General features: G+C 45.7%; 1 protein-coding gene across 2 annotated transcripts in view; it reads right to left on the bottom strand.

The window, feature by feature from the left end:
* SOX6 (SRY-box 6) overlaps positions 1 to 414 on the bottom strand; it is a 715,392-nt gene extending 714,978 nt beyond the window's left edge. For both annotated transcript variants that reach the window (XM_018059595.1, XM_018059594.1), the window contains exon 1: positions 224 to 414. The gene's annotated coding sequence lies outside the window, so the exon portion shown is untranslated. The remainder of the gene's footprint in view (positions 1 to 223) is intronic.

Below are 14,631 nucleotides of genomic sequence, written 5' to 3' on the forward strand. Positions count from 1 at the left end.
GAGAAAGACAAGACTACACTGTCACAGTCTTCCCTAGTGCCAGGGCCTCCGAAGGCTGTCCTGGTTGGTTCGGCCCTCCCACGGGAATCCTGTAGCCTGGAACGGTGCTGAGTGGACCAGCTCCGCCAAGCCCGTGCCTATGGGCCTCCGGGACGAGGTGCTGAGTGCGCAGGCTAATTATACATGTGGCATTTGGGCAGCCGACTGTCCAGTGACACCTTACCTTATGAGGAAACGTCAACCTCAGCAACTGTTCAAAACAAAATGCCATCGCAGGATCAGCTTCACCGGCTCTTGGCCGGTTCGGGATTGCTTTTCCCACAGATTTTCTCACTTGGCGCAAGAATGTGGCCTGCGGAGGCCAGTCGTGAGCTGGACGGACCGGGGGAGAGGGAGGGGGGACAGGAGGGGCGGTCCTTGCCAGGTGTCCATCCTGTCCCCCCTCGCCATGGATCAGCTCTCGGACCCGACCACTTGACCTTTTTATTCACCAAACTCACCTCCTAGAAATAGACTGGGCGGGGCTGTGTCTGTTCTCCTCGGGACCGGGGAGAAACCTAGGCATGTGACTATACAGGGCAGAAGGGAGGAGACCCTAGGGAGGCAAGGAGAGGGGGCACTCTCACATCCCGACTCCACTGGGTTGTTGGCTGGGCCACCCGGCCAGAGCCAAAAGCCCAGCCAGCCGCAACAGAGCGCGCCGGGGTCAAGCGCCCCGGACACGGACGTCATCCTAGCGCCCCATTGAGTGTGACGGGAGGTCCGGAGCCCAGCCCAGTTTGCCGCAGCAACTGCTTTGGGCCATCTCGACTCCGAAGAGGTCACACACAGAGAAGCAGCCGGGGACAACCCATTTCGCTAACAGCCCATCCCCGCCAGCAAAGTCGAAGACTTATTTTTAGTCCCCAAATAAGGGGCAGCATTCAATATCTGGCAGTTCATACGAACGTTTTCAAACTTGGTCAGCCTGAGAGCTTTTTTAAAAAAATTAAAAAACAACAAAACAAAAACCTCAAAACACTCCAGCAACAACCACCTTTTATCTGTTCTGAACACACCAATTCGCTTTTTATCTTAAAGCTGCGCGGAGCGCCCGGGAAATAGCCCAGGAAACGGAGCTAATCTGTCCTCCGCAGCCCCGCTCTGGGCGCCCGAGCAACCCCGGCAACCTTTGCACAAGCCTCTTCCCTTTTCTGCCCGGCCCTTTAAGGAGAAGAAAGCAGCTCCCTCTGGGAGCGGTCAGGCTCGGGCTGGGCCCCGGGCGGGTGGCAGCACCGCCCCTGGGCCTGGGCCGAGCCCCAGAGCGGCGGATCTCTGCGGATCTGCGGAGTGGGCAGCGGGCGGCGGGGCCCGGGCAGGGCGCCGAGAAGGACGGAGGGCGCTGGCGGAGCTCAGGGACGCGAGGAGGGGAAGAAACGCGCGGGCGACTGTGCTCCTGCAGCGAGGACTCCGAGGCCGAGTCGGCTCCGGGAAGGGCTGGGCGGCCCCGTCACACGCGCCCCCGCCGGCCCGGCACCACCGCCAGAGCGTCCGAGGGGAAAGAGGGCCACGGATTAGCGCTTGGGTTTCGGATTGTCTCGGAATTCGATTTGCTTATTCCTAAAAAGATCATTCAAAGTCACGTCCAAAAATGAAGGATGAGGGAAGAAGGGAGAGAGCGCAGGGAACTGGAAGCAACTCGCACGGGGTCCCGCGAAAGTTGCGGCGGAGCGGCGTTGGGATGAGGGTGGGAGGAGGGAGTGAGCTGCTTTTCTAGCGACCCGGGTTTTCTTTGAGCTCCTCCCGGTAAACTTCACGCGGGCAGACAGCGCGGAGGAGATCCTAGACTCTCGCCCACCCTCGGCCATCGTCAACCCCACAAATAGCCAAAGTTTCCAAACCAAAATGGGGGTGGGGTGGGGGTAGCGTTTAGGAAGCCCAGAAACCCGGCAGGTCCTCCCGACCTCCCGCACCCCGAGCCTGGGTAACACTGAAGCGCTCTGGGAAACTGCGACATCGCAGTCACACGGCGAATCACCCCAACACTTTTCAAGAAAACAAAATATTCGCTGGGAAACTTACTTTGCATTTAGTCTCTATTCTTTAGGGGGATGCAGTTTAGGTCGGCTCGTGAGGGAAGCTTGTTTTGTCCAGGTTGGATATTGTCTACTTATGGATCAGCCCTTGGGTGAGGGTTTATTTTAATTTATGGCTTATGCATTCTTTTAAGGTCGATTTACATGACCTCCGGCTACAACTAAGACAGCCGAGGAAGGCACTCCAGTCGTCAGTCGGCCAAACCCACAATTAAAACAGCCCTCCCCCTAGTCTTGGTGTGACTAGGACTCTCCCGGAGTAGGCTGGCTGCCTGCTTTTCTTTTTTTCTCTCTTCTTTCTTCGCTTCTATTCTTTCCTTCTTAATTTCTTTATGCCTTTTTTTTAATATCACAAAATAAGATGTGGTATCAGTTTGAAAGTTTCGATATAACTTTCTTCAAACCCAAGCCTACGGCGATAACGAGAGATACAGCGCTCACAAAGCCCTCAGGATGCTGCCCTCTTGTGGGCACAAAGGGCCTTTCCACCCAGCGGTCCCATCTGAACCTTCACAGCACAAACGCATATGCTTACACACACACACACACGGGGGGGGGAGAGAACACTACACACGCAAGCACACGAGCTTCCTCCATCACACACTTGGCGCAAACTTCAATGAAATACCTACCTCAAACTTCATGAAGACTTAAAAATTCATTCTCTAAGCCACCTGATTCTTTTTCATAACATTCCCAGTTATATAGATTAGAGTATCTATACGGGGAGGCGGAGGAGGAATAAGGTGGGCCGAAAGGGCGAACAGATTTCCGGACGAATACTTAGGATGGCGATAACAGCTTTCTGTTGTCAAAGGTTGCGTTGTCTGTCTCTCTCTCTTGCCCTTTTTGCCTTAGTGTCCCACGCACAGTTATCTACAGCTACAACATGTGTTTTCTCCGAGTGGATTTTGGGGATAGGGGGGTGGCAAGAAAACCAGAAGCCCGCCACGCAGATCTGTCACCGCCTCCGGAACAAGGCACAACTCTCCGAGAGGGGGACGCATCCTAGGGATACGCGCGTCCACCAGCGAGCGGCAGACGCTCGGGCCCCTTTCTCAGCCTTTACTCTTCCCCCACCCCCCCCCCACCCCCACTTCTGCGTCTGCCCCACTGAGCGCCCTCCTCCCGCTCCTCCTCCCCACCTCCCCTCCCCAGCCAAGTACGGAAACCCGCCGGGGCTGGGCAGCCGTGGCTCCCGGCAACCCGCGCCCTCGCGGGGCTCCGCGCACTCAGTTCTTGTCCGACCCCAATCCCTCAGTCCCAGCTCAGTGAAACTAACCCTGAAGCTGCCCGGAAGGGCAAGAGCGGAAGGCGCTGGGGACCGGCGGCTGGGCCCGGGGTTCCTGCCCCTGCCCTCTCCTGCTCCCCAACAGGTAGCTCACAAATGGGCCGCGCGCTCTCGCTCTGCCTCCCTCGCTCTCTAGATCGCTCGCTCCGTCCCGGTTACCTGGGCGGGCTCCAGGATGGTACCGCACGGGAGGGCTCCTTGTGCGCTGCGCCGCGGGAGTAAATGGCATTAAAGAAAAAAGGGAAAGATACAAATAAAAAAAAAATTAAGGAAGGGGAGTCGTTGCTGGGTCAATTAGCTCAGCCTGGGGAGCAAGAGAGCAGAGCCCCCCAGCGCCGCGGCCGGCTAAGCCCGTTAACTCAAGTCTGCGGGGGTGTCCCGCCCGGAGCGGGGGAACGCTGACCCGCAGAAGTTTGCCGCCGGGGTGCCGGGAGGTGCGCGCAGAGCGGGGTGACTAGGGGCTTCCCCCTTGAAACAAGTGAAGGCGATGGTTAGTGCTGTCAATCTTGGCAATCAGTGTGAGCGGCCATGTCGTAAGTATTCAAAGCATTTCCCGTCGTGCAACATCAGAAAGTGAGTGGCCAGGGCATTGATCTGAGCGAGGGAGAGGAGGCAGGGCTCCCCTCCCAGACAACACAGGCAAGATGAGACAAGAGGCGAGGGAGGCAGCGAGCCAGGCAGGGAAGCTGGGAGGGAGGGGGAGGGCCGGGAGAAGAAGAAGGAGGGGAGAGCGGAGGCAAAGGAGAGAGAGCCGGAGAGAGAGAGGGCAGAGACCGGCGAGAGCGGAGGTTGGAATTGGAGAAAGCGCCTGAGAAGAGAGAGAGAAGCGACTAGTAGGAGAGAATTGGAAGGCGACAAAGAAGAGGGAGAGTTGAGGTCAGAGGGGAATGGTGACAAGTATTAGGTGGAGAGAAAACGGCTGAGGAGTAAAGGACTCCAGCAGTGCTATTAGGGCTGGAGTTGTTGGAAGGAGGAGTCTAGATGAAGGCAAACTGAAGAGGAGGAAAGGTAGACAACTGGGGAGAAAGAAGGGAGCAAACTGGAGAAAAGGAGGAAAGAAGATGGGAGAGGAAATGCAGGGATGGTGGTCTGTGCTTTGAAAAAGTTACGTGAAGAGGATGAGGAAAGGGCTAAATGTTAGGACGTACTGAGATATAGCACTGGACCACAGAAGTGAGTCACGGCAGAAACAGAGAAGAGAAAGAACAAGGGCTAAAGCAGACCAAGAAGAAGGAAAGGAAGGTGAATATGAGAATAAATAATAAGGATGAAGAGAAGTAATCAAAAGAGAGTGAAGAAAGAGATGCAGGAAGCAGAGGTCATGGAAACATACAGGTTAACAGGATTTCAGTAAATAGAGGAAAAGGACCTTATTTTAAAAGATGGAGGAAGAGCAACTGAAAGAAAAAGGAATTGATACAGGAGATTCTTAACATATGTAGGGGGCCATATTCAGGAGGCCATGTGGAATATGGAGTTTATGGGTTAAAATTATTATGAATAACAAAACATGTACAAACTACCAAGGAAAAAATTGATTATACCTTTACAATGATAAACTAAATAGTCCCACATTTATTATAGGGTTAAGTTTGTGTTACACAGAATTGGGTGGGTGATATATGTGTATTACCTCAACTTTGTAGAGGAAAAGATTTGGAGAAACAATTTCAAGATGGGTGGCTGGGAAGTTGTAAAAGATGAAGAGTTTCAGTCACCCGAGACAGCATTTTGCAAAAACATGTAAGTCAGATAGAGAAAATTATATTTAACCACCCCCCCATAAAAAAAATCTACACAAATTAAAGATTCTCTTTGATGTGGGTGTGTAGGGTAGATAAAAGATTTGAAGGGTATAGGGTGGCCTAATGGAACAGAGACCTGGAATTTTATCTCAGTGCAAAAAAACCTGGGGACTGGGAGGGGAGAGAATAATCATGATGTCAGGTAATAGAGATACAGAACAAAAGAAATAGATGAGAACACTAGCTTTGACAACAGCAGACACAGAGCTAACAAGCAGCCAGTGTGCACAAGGTGATGTTGGCCTGCCTTAAGCCAGGCCCAAAGAAATAGATCTGAGAAACTAAAGTTAGTGGAAAGTCCAAATTACATCAAGATTAAAAGCTAATAGACGGGTTCTGACACGATCAGTGTAAACCTACAGAGATTTGTGGAAGTGAGGTCCTTGCTATGTAGAAACTGATATGAGAGGGCCACTTTGAGGCATTACATAAGCAGGGAATTTGTGAAAGAAGATAAGGACAGGAGAGAGGAGTTGGGAATTAGAGCTAGAAAAATAAAAAAATTAATGTAATCTAAAGTTGCCAGCTTGAGGAAGACCTTCACAGATCAAGTGATAAAAGATACAGAGGAGAAAACCTCATCTTTGTTCCACTAACTGAAGAAAATGGAGAAAGTAAGTAAACGCAGAGGAGGTACCAAGCTGAGATGTCTGTTAGTCATATGTTGGCTTCTTAAAGTATACTCCATGTTTGGTTTCATATAAACTCCAGACAAGAGAAGGAAAAGGATAGAAATAAGGGTCAGGATGAGCACCTAGGGTTGGTGGGACAGAAGGAATAGCCCCACCAATAGGAATAGCTCATCTCCTATTCCAGCTGGGAAAGATGATGCTTGAGGACTGGAAGCTTGAAGACTGCAAGTTAAAATGACTTGATGACTGTTGGCTGAGAGGACAACAGTCCCCAACCAGAAATCTTGTGTCCCTTTCACCCACAGAGACCTTCATGCCTGGAAACATCTGCCTGGAGAGGCCAGAGCCTAGAAGCCAGTGAAAAGAATGCCTGGCACCTTTCCTGCCAGCTCCTTCACACCTGGTCCCAAAACTCCCAGAAGTGCTCCTTGACCTCAGAGGCCCAACGGGCAAACCCAGACTGGTGTTTCTATACTAGACAAGAGTCAAATCTCTTCTGGGTTTTGATTTTGTCTTTGTTTTAGTTTGTTTTTGTGAATGAGTGTGGCCTGGCCCAGCTGTCCTTCCAAAGCCTCTCTCTGGCCCTGGAACTCAACTACAGGAGCAAAAATTCTCTGGAAATCTTATAAAGGGCAAATTTAATGACCCCTCCTAAATGCCTGCAGAGTTAAAGCAGAGAGAAGAGGGGATAATTTTAAGTCCCAAAGCCTGAATTCGCAGGGTAGAGCCACCGATAGAGGTGAAACATCCCAGACTGAAACGCTGGGGCGCGACTTGGGTTTCTCAAAGTTGTGGTAAGTTTGGCTTTACAAGTACCAGCGTATGAGTTCTTTAAATCACCCAGCACTGGGAAATCTGGGGAATAAGACAGACTCCCCCGACCAGGTACAGGCTGTTGGCAGAAGGCCAAAATAAAGGCGACATTATCAAGATCTCCGGCGTCCAAGGCCCTAATACTGGGCCGCGGTGGACCTTCGGAGGAGGAACGGCGAAATCCTCTTTAGATTTTATCTAATAAACTGATAACCAAAGTAGATTGATAAGGCGGAATCCCGAGCCAATCGCAACATTAATCCCTAAAGGAAAGAAACTAAAGTTTGGGGTCTTGATGCCGCACTTCAGGCTGTGCATGGGTTGACACGTGGCCCTCGGGGGCGGGAGTGAGCCCTAACAGTTTCCTTTCAAGCCACAGGCGCTGCAGTACAGAGCAGGGGGCAAGGCAAAGAGCGCTGCAGAGGGTTGAAGTGCTGGACTCTCCACCTGGTCTGCACTGGCCTGCGGGCTCCAGGAAGTTCCGAAAGGAGCCCAGGACACCCAGGCACCTTGGCCAGATCCCGGCACTCTAGGGCTCACTTTCCCTGGGGGTCGGAGCCCCGCGCTGCGCAAGAAGCCCGGCACCGAGCACCGGGAACCAGGGAGGGAAGGCGGGGCAAGCGGTGGGAGCAGACTTACCTGCCGGCAGCTATCGCTGCCTCCGAGCTGTCCGGGTGTCCCTGCGCACGACAACCAGCAAAGACAACTCGGCTTTGCTAAGTTTGGCCTCGCACCTCCAGAGAAGAGGCGCGAACCGGCAAATGAAAGGCGCGCTCGGTTCCTGGAGAGAGGTCCGCCTGATCTTGGGAAGGGGAGCGCAATGAAGTCTGCTCGAGAAGTTAATATTTAAAGCACCCACGCAAAAATCAAAACGACTGTTAAAGACTCGTATTCTCGCCTTGAAAGTCTCCTTACACCAGCCGGGAGGACAATTCAGATCTACATGACTTCATCCTAAGGTTCTAACTTCTTTGAGGAAGGGCTTTATAGGTACTGTATAAATAGTACAAATATAAATGTCTTCCAAAACACGGAGAATGAGAACTTTTACTGAAACGAAGAATAAGTGCAAGAGTATAAAAAGCCAAAAGGAAGAAGTTGGAAACTTTAATTACAGCCCAGAGAAAACTTTTAGCAATTGATTTCCTTAAACAGGAATAACAAACACACCAACGACTCCAGCAGCCCATCGCACTTCATTTAAGTTTGGTGTAACCAAATAACCCGAACTCCCAAATAACAGTGCCCTTGGGACTCTGCCTCAGAGGTCGGAACTCGTGTTTCAACAACAAAAGCAAAAAAGCAAACTGTGAATAATGCTCTGCGTTCTTTAAGACGTCATTTTGCAAAAGGACCAGGCATTGTCCCTGGACTTTAAATGGATAGAGAATAACATTAAATTTCATTTGAATCTGCGCATCATCATATTGGGAAGACCACAAGCGGTAGCGACAGTAGCAGCAGCAGCACCGCCACAAAGGAGGTGGGGAAAAGTGGTAAAAATGCATGAACTTTTTTCAAAGAAAAATAAAGATAAATCAAAAATAAGTTTTACAGACATGTCTTTCCTGGCTTAGGAAAGTTAATTTTTAAATGTTCTCCTGTTGTCTAAGGTGCAAAGCCGAGTCTAGGGGACTGCGTGGCTGGAATCTGCATGCTGATAAGAGAAGGCTGATGTACTTACAGTGACAGAGGGCAGGCTGCGGGAGAAAAGCTGTTTGTGTTAGCCTGCGAGTTACCCAGGGCTGCAGTGAGAGCAGAAGGGAGGAGTGGGAGTGCCAGTCTGCGTACACCTTCACCGCGTCTCATTACATCTGCCAGCCTCTCTCTCCCTCTCTCTTTCATTTCCACATTCCCTTTGTTCCTGAAAAAAAAAATCTACACGTCACATCAGAGTCCCCAGATGCAGTCTACACCAAAGAAAAAAAATGAATAATTCAATCAAACTGTGCATAGTCTCTAAGGCAATAAATCTATTGCACTTAAAGAAACGAAGGGTAATTACCACCATGGAATTAGAATAAGGCCAAAGACCCGAGATGTCGTTAAGTCTCTGGGTAAACGCCCCGGTCAAATAAAGTTTCATTTATTTAATCCTTTTGACATCTCAAATGGAAAGTCAGAGAAAGATTTTAACTTGTTTTAGAAGGATATTCACTTATCTTTAAACACATTTTTAGAAGGGGGGAAAAAGAAGGGGAGAAAGCACCTCGGGCTTACTATCCTGCTGAAAAGGCTCCCAAAGGCAGCAGCACAGAGCGGGCGCAAACATGAACCAAGACAATGTGTCCGTGGAGCCTGTCCAGGGTCAGTTTCTCTGCCACTCCACCCTCCTCCTCTCCTCTCTAATTAGACGAGGATCGAGGATCGCTCTCCACTCTCACCGGCCACCACCGAAGCTCGACTGAGAGCAGCTGGAATCTGGGAACACTACCTGCAGCACCAGAACCTAAGAAAAATCGCGATTCCCTGCCACCAACATCTCATGCCATCCCCATGCACCCCTCCAAGCCCCGTAATCATCTACTTCTTCCATCTGCCTAAGAGAAACTGTAAAAGGGATCCCCCCCCCCCATGACTGAATGGAAGCTCTGTACTGTACCGACTTCTGGATTTGCCCTGGGTTGAGTTTAGGGAATGTCTGGAAAGAAAAAAAGGGGGGGGAGGAAAAAAGGAGGGGTGCAGCTCAAGCCTTATCCAAGTTACTCATAAAGCTGTTTTAGACAGGAAAGAGCCTACGGGAGAAACAGCTGGGATGCACACTGACTTGGAAATCTCAGTTCTAGGAACCGTGTCTTTTCATCCCGGAGGTAAGATTATGTGACTCTCGCACGTTTATCCTTTTGCTGTCTGTGTGTCTCTCTTACCCACCGGCAGGGACCTCTCCCAATCGGGTCAGCCAGCATGCACCCTAGAGAAGGACACAGCACGACATAAGGCTTTCTTTTCCAGGTCTCTACACTCATAAATTGTGGGCGTCATTGAAACGAGATTAGCAAATCTTTTACCGCTGGCGACAGCCACCAGACCCTCTGTCCCTCTGCTGTTGCACCCTGGTCGCGGCATCTCGGGCTGCACAATGGTCCGGAAGACCTAGCCTGCCAGGTCGCCTATCCTGAGAGTTCAGGTGATGCAGGGAGAATCTCGGCGTCCCAAACGGGTTCCGCCGAGAGTTTCCACTCAATACCACCTCCCGCCGCCTCTGTGCGTGCGGTGGCACGCACCCACAGACACACATAGACACATACACGTTTTGCCATTCTGGCCGAACTCTTCATCTAAACTCAAGTCTCTTTAACAGTCAATTCAGTCCGCTTGAGAGCAGCGGGAAAACTAGGATGATACGTGGATGAACCGCGAGGGTGCCAACCGTCTGGCTTGGCCGAGCTTTGTTTACGTGCCTAAGTCGCCACCTTGAGGTCGAGCGGAAGACTGCGCCCGGCTCCCGGCTGTTGAGACCAACCCGGAGGACACCGGCCCCTTAGTCTTGGCGAATGCCGTGGACCGCTCGAAAGAGAAGCAAAGGGAGGGCACCTCTCAAGCGGACGGTCTGAGCAAAGCAAGACCTGTCCTCTGAGACCTGGGTTGAGAGGAGTAAGGGCTAAAACTGCAGGTTAGCTGAAACCAATAGCAGGGAACCGAATGAAGGAGCACTCTCCCAGCAAAGTGCAAAACCCGGGACCAGTCTGCAGATGCAAGGCAGGCGCTGCTGCCCTGAAACTTCAAGCGCTAACTCCCAGGGCAGTAGCAGAGGGTTGGAAGCAGCTTCGGAGAGGTGTAGCAGTAGCTCGGGTCCTGTCTGAGGACCAAGCTCCCTTTTGCGGCCACCTCGGCTCAGCTCGGACTTCGTACTCCCATGGGCTCCTCTCCCGCTTGTTCTCTACCCTCGGGGCCGGACACAAAGGGATTCAACGACTCAGCTAGACCCGAGGTCACTTAGCAAGGGGATTCCAGGATAGAACTACATGAAGGAGAGGGATGTGTTCAGGCCAACCTGGCCGTCTGCAGCGACGACTGGATACTTAACGCTATAGTCGCCCATTTCTCAGGAAAACAGTCCTTCTGATTGTCTAACAATGGATTAGGTAAAATAATAGTGATTGTTAATTATATCAGCGATTTCCAACTTTCCCACCCATACTTCTATTGAAACCCTTTTTCCGCAAACCGTTCTTCCTGTATTCACGTCTTGCATTATAAGGATACCAGGCTTAAGAATACCCTAGCTAAATTCTGAAATAACTTGTGGTTGTTCTTTGTTGTGCCTGGACACTGCCTCCAAGGCATGGGGACGTCTGCAAGGCCACTGCAAGTCCCATCTCTTCTGTGAAATGTGCCCTAAAGCTGTCCTGGGAATTTCCCTGTTACTTGGGTACACAGACATTGTTTAATAGTAATGCGTTACAAAAGGAGAAGAATAATTTGATTTGTCTCCAGAAAAAGGACACTCAAGAACTATCTTGTGCTATATGAGGCTATAAATCACTCGTTGCTAATACCGACTGGGGCCTTTCAGTAGTTTGGTCAGAATAACAAGAACAGTAGTAGCAGCAGAAATACATTTTATAAAGAGAATCACAGCGACCTAATGCTGATGATGGACAACAGGAAATGTCTTTTCAAAGAAGAGAAGCAACAGGCCCCCAAGCCAGACCCAATTCTGCTATTTTGTACCACAACCTAGCAAATTAACATTGGATTGCTCCTTCACTTGTGTGGAAAGCTGAGTGTTATGGAATACAGTATGGAATTTTCCCAGGGAATCCCAATTATAGAAACACCTGTGCTAAGTAATGCTATTTTAATCCACTATGAAAACCTTTAGTATGTAATAGCCCTCAAATCATCTCATTTCTTAGTCACATGGGGTGGGCCAACCTCATGCAAGAAATGCCCAGAGCTTTATCTCAGGGGGCTTTGCCTTGGTTTTACCATGCATAATCCTGACAGTTCATCTCTTAAATGGAAGGGATATATACATGAAGTCTACTGTAACTGGCAGAAACTAAGCCTGGATAGAAACCTCACAAAGAAAAATAGAATCAAAGGCCAGTGACTATAAAACTGGAACACATGGCACATGTGCAGTCAGGCACCAATTCCATGATCTTTAAATCAAATCCTAATAACATAGGAGAAGTTGTCACTGTTCTGTATATACCTTTCATTTTACTACAGAGTATCAATGGCAAAATATAGTGAAACAAAGCCACCATAAAAAGGAATGTGGTAGAAACCAAAAAATTATAAACCTCTATCAATTCCCCCAAAATACACATCAGACCTAATATTTTAAAATGCCAAACCTAATATTTTTGAAATGCTATATGAAAAAAATTATTTATTAAAGTAATAACTTTTATAGCTTAAGGCTGCCAAAACTAATATCACTAAAACATCCATATGAAAAGTGAAATGTTTATCAGTTATCCAAATGTTTGTCTCATAAAGATACATAGAATTGTTTTTCTAACTAAAAGTGATCTAGATAATTATATAGGTAGGGATGAAAATTATAAAAATCACAAAGAGGGAAAAATATGATAGAGAGTAATCATATGATAAAGAATAATGATAGAATAAATCAAACACAGAAATAAATTTATTCACTAAAATTCAACATATCCCATATGATAGCATCCTTCTAAGGTAACATGTCACCTTTTCATCATCAGGTAATATTATTAAAGCATTTACATTCCTTCATATGTGCCACTCTCTACTTAAAGAAACATTTACCTCTTCCCAAATCTGAGGTTTACAATTCACTAAGATGACTACCACTCTATTCATTACACATTTAGCCATACTAGAAACATCTGATAAATCATACAGATCCATTCCAATGCCTAATAAAAGACAAGCAAAGGACACAAAAATAATGCTGTAAAATTGCTCACTGATAAATATCAAATAATAAAACAATTTGCTAATATTATTAGTCTTTAAAAGTTTGATCATTTACCTTAGAAATTTTATGATTTCTGTATGTATTAGCATTGTTTTAAAAAGCTGAATTTGCCTGAATTATATAATTTTCTAAAATTTGTTATTTAGAAATCTTTCTTTCAAATCCCAGATTGCTGATTTTACTATTTCTAAATAGAGGATTTCTGTGTGTGTGTGCATTTTTAAATATCACAGTTACATTGAAGACTTTTGCTGTTTTATACATTTTTAATTCACAAATTAAATATTTACTGAGTATCTAATATGTGCAAAGCAAATAATTAAAAAGTGCGTTAACTGAGGATCTATCTTTTGCACTTTTCTAATTTAATAAATGTTAGTTAAAAGCCTTTTGTACATATATTGAAAACATTTTTTACCACATGTCAGCAGAAACATTCTGTTCAATATAAGTACATTTGATAGTTACACATGATGTTGGTTCATTTTATTTGGCATATACTATTTAAGCTACCTCAGACATTTTTATAAACCAACAAGCTATCACATTTCTAAAAGCTTATCTAACTTATCAAAAGATATATCTTTTAAAAGCTTTATTTAGAAACAGAATATATAGTTATAAACCAATTCCAAATAACATATTTTATATATTTTAATTTTAAACGAGTCCTAAAAGAAACTTCATAACTTCAAATTGATCTGTAATTGCTATGCAAAATTATTCTATAACTTTCTATGTTTTATATCTCTAACATGTAGCATAATTGTACATATAAGATAAAGATGTTATCTATCAAAAGGCAAGCAAATGAAAGTTAAAATACAATTCAGTGTTCCAAGTATCTGGATGTTTACTATTACTGAAATAACTCATTGGATTTTATTGAATTTTTAAGTTTTCATCAAGATGTTTTGCATGAGGCTTGAATGTTTTGTTTTTAAAGTGAGGGAACTGGAACAGACAACAATATTGAGAATATGCAACAATGATCATCCTCATGTTAATTCATGTCTGTTTAAGACAATAATGAGAGAAAAGCTTCACTTATTCATACTTAAAGTTCTAGAATAGAAGGCTTCTGGAGAAAACATTTAAACTCAAGAGCTCAACACAAAACCTCTTTTAATTATATTCAATATGTTATCAACCCACTTTCAAAGTTGATGAAGTTTAGTATTAAACTGAATATTAAGCAAATAAGTGTTAACTATGTTCACTAGAATTAGCATATTTCAGATTATAGTTTATAAATTTTTAAGAGCATCAGCATCATGATATGGTTACCATAGAAACTGCAATAATATGTCATTTTGATTAATTTTATATGCAGTGATGAGGCCTAGTTCTACATCACTTCAATATAAGTTTGAAAAGCAATATAAGTAGTGAGTAGTGAGTTTCCAATTTATACTAGTTTAGAAACTAATAAAGTACAAACCTTTTAAAAAAGAAAAATCCACAATGCATTCTAATAGCCTGAAAGGATAGCAGTTTAGATAAGGTTATAAGATATTTTAAAATGGATACATTCTGAAAGAAAAAGTTTCAGTAATAATTAGCTACTTCTCTTAGTATTCCATACTCTTGCTACTTAGGTTTATTTATGGATAACAAAAATTATTGATTACTACATGTTACTTAATTATTAAATTATGAATGTTCTTTCTGTTCTCAAGAGATAGGTGCATTTGCTTTTACGTTATAAATTAAAAATGACTAGAGCAGAATTTTAATATTTTTAAAGTAATTATTACAAGAGATACCTTTGATTTAGAAGTAAGACACAATGTATTATTGTAAAAGTTTTATTATATCACTGCCAGAAATATTCCATTGACATTAATGGCTTGATTATTGGAACAGAAAAAAAACTATAAATAAAGAATACCTTTTATAAAGAATAAATATGGCAAGAGATTTGGAGCTCTAAATTATCTGCTCATTGGCTAACAAATATGTTTTCCTTGTATTTTCTATCATTGCACATTTCGAAATGGAATATGCCCAAGAGAACTCTGAAAATAATTTGAAAAGGCACACTATATTTAAATCTATATTTATTATGCATCTTTTTTAGGGATAATATAGCCTGTGTTGCTAA

This window comes from Capra hircus, chromosome 15 (genome assembly GCF_001704415.2).
Source record: "Capra hircus breed San Clemente chromosome 15, ASM170441v1, whole genome shotgun sequence".
Classification (NCBI taxonomy): domain Eukaryota; kingdom Metazoa; phylum Chordata; class Mammalia; order Artiodactyla; family Bovidae; genus Capra; species Capra hircus.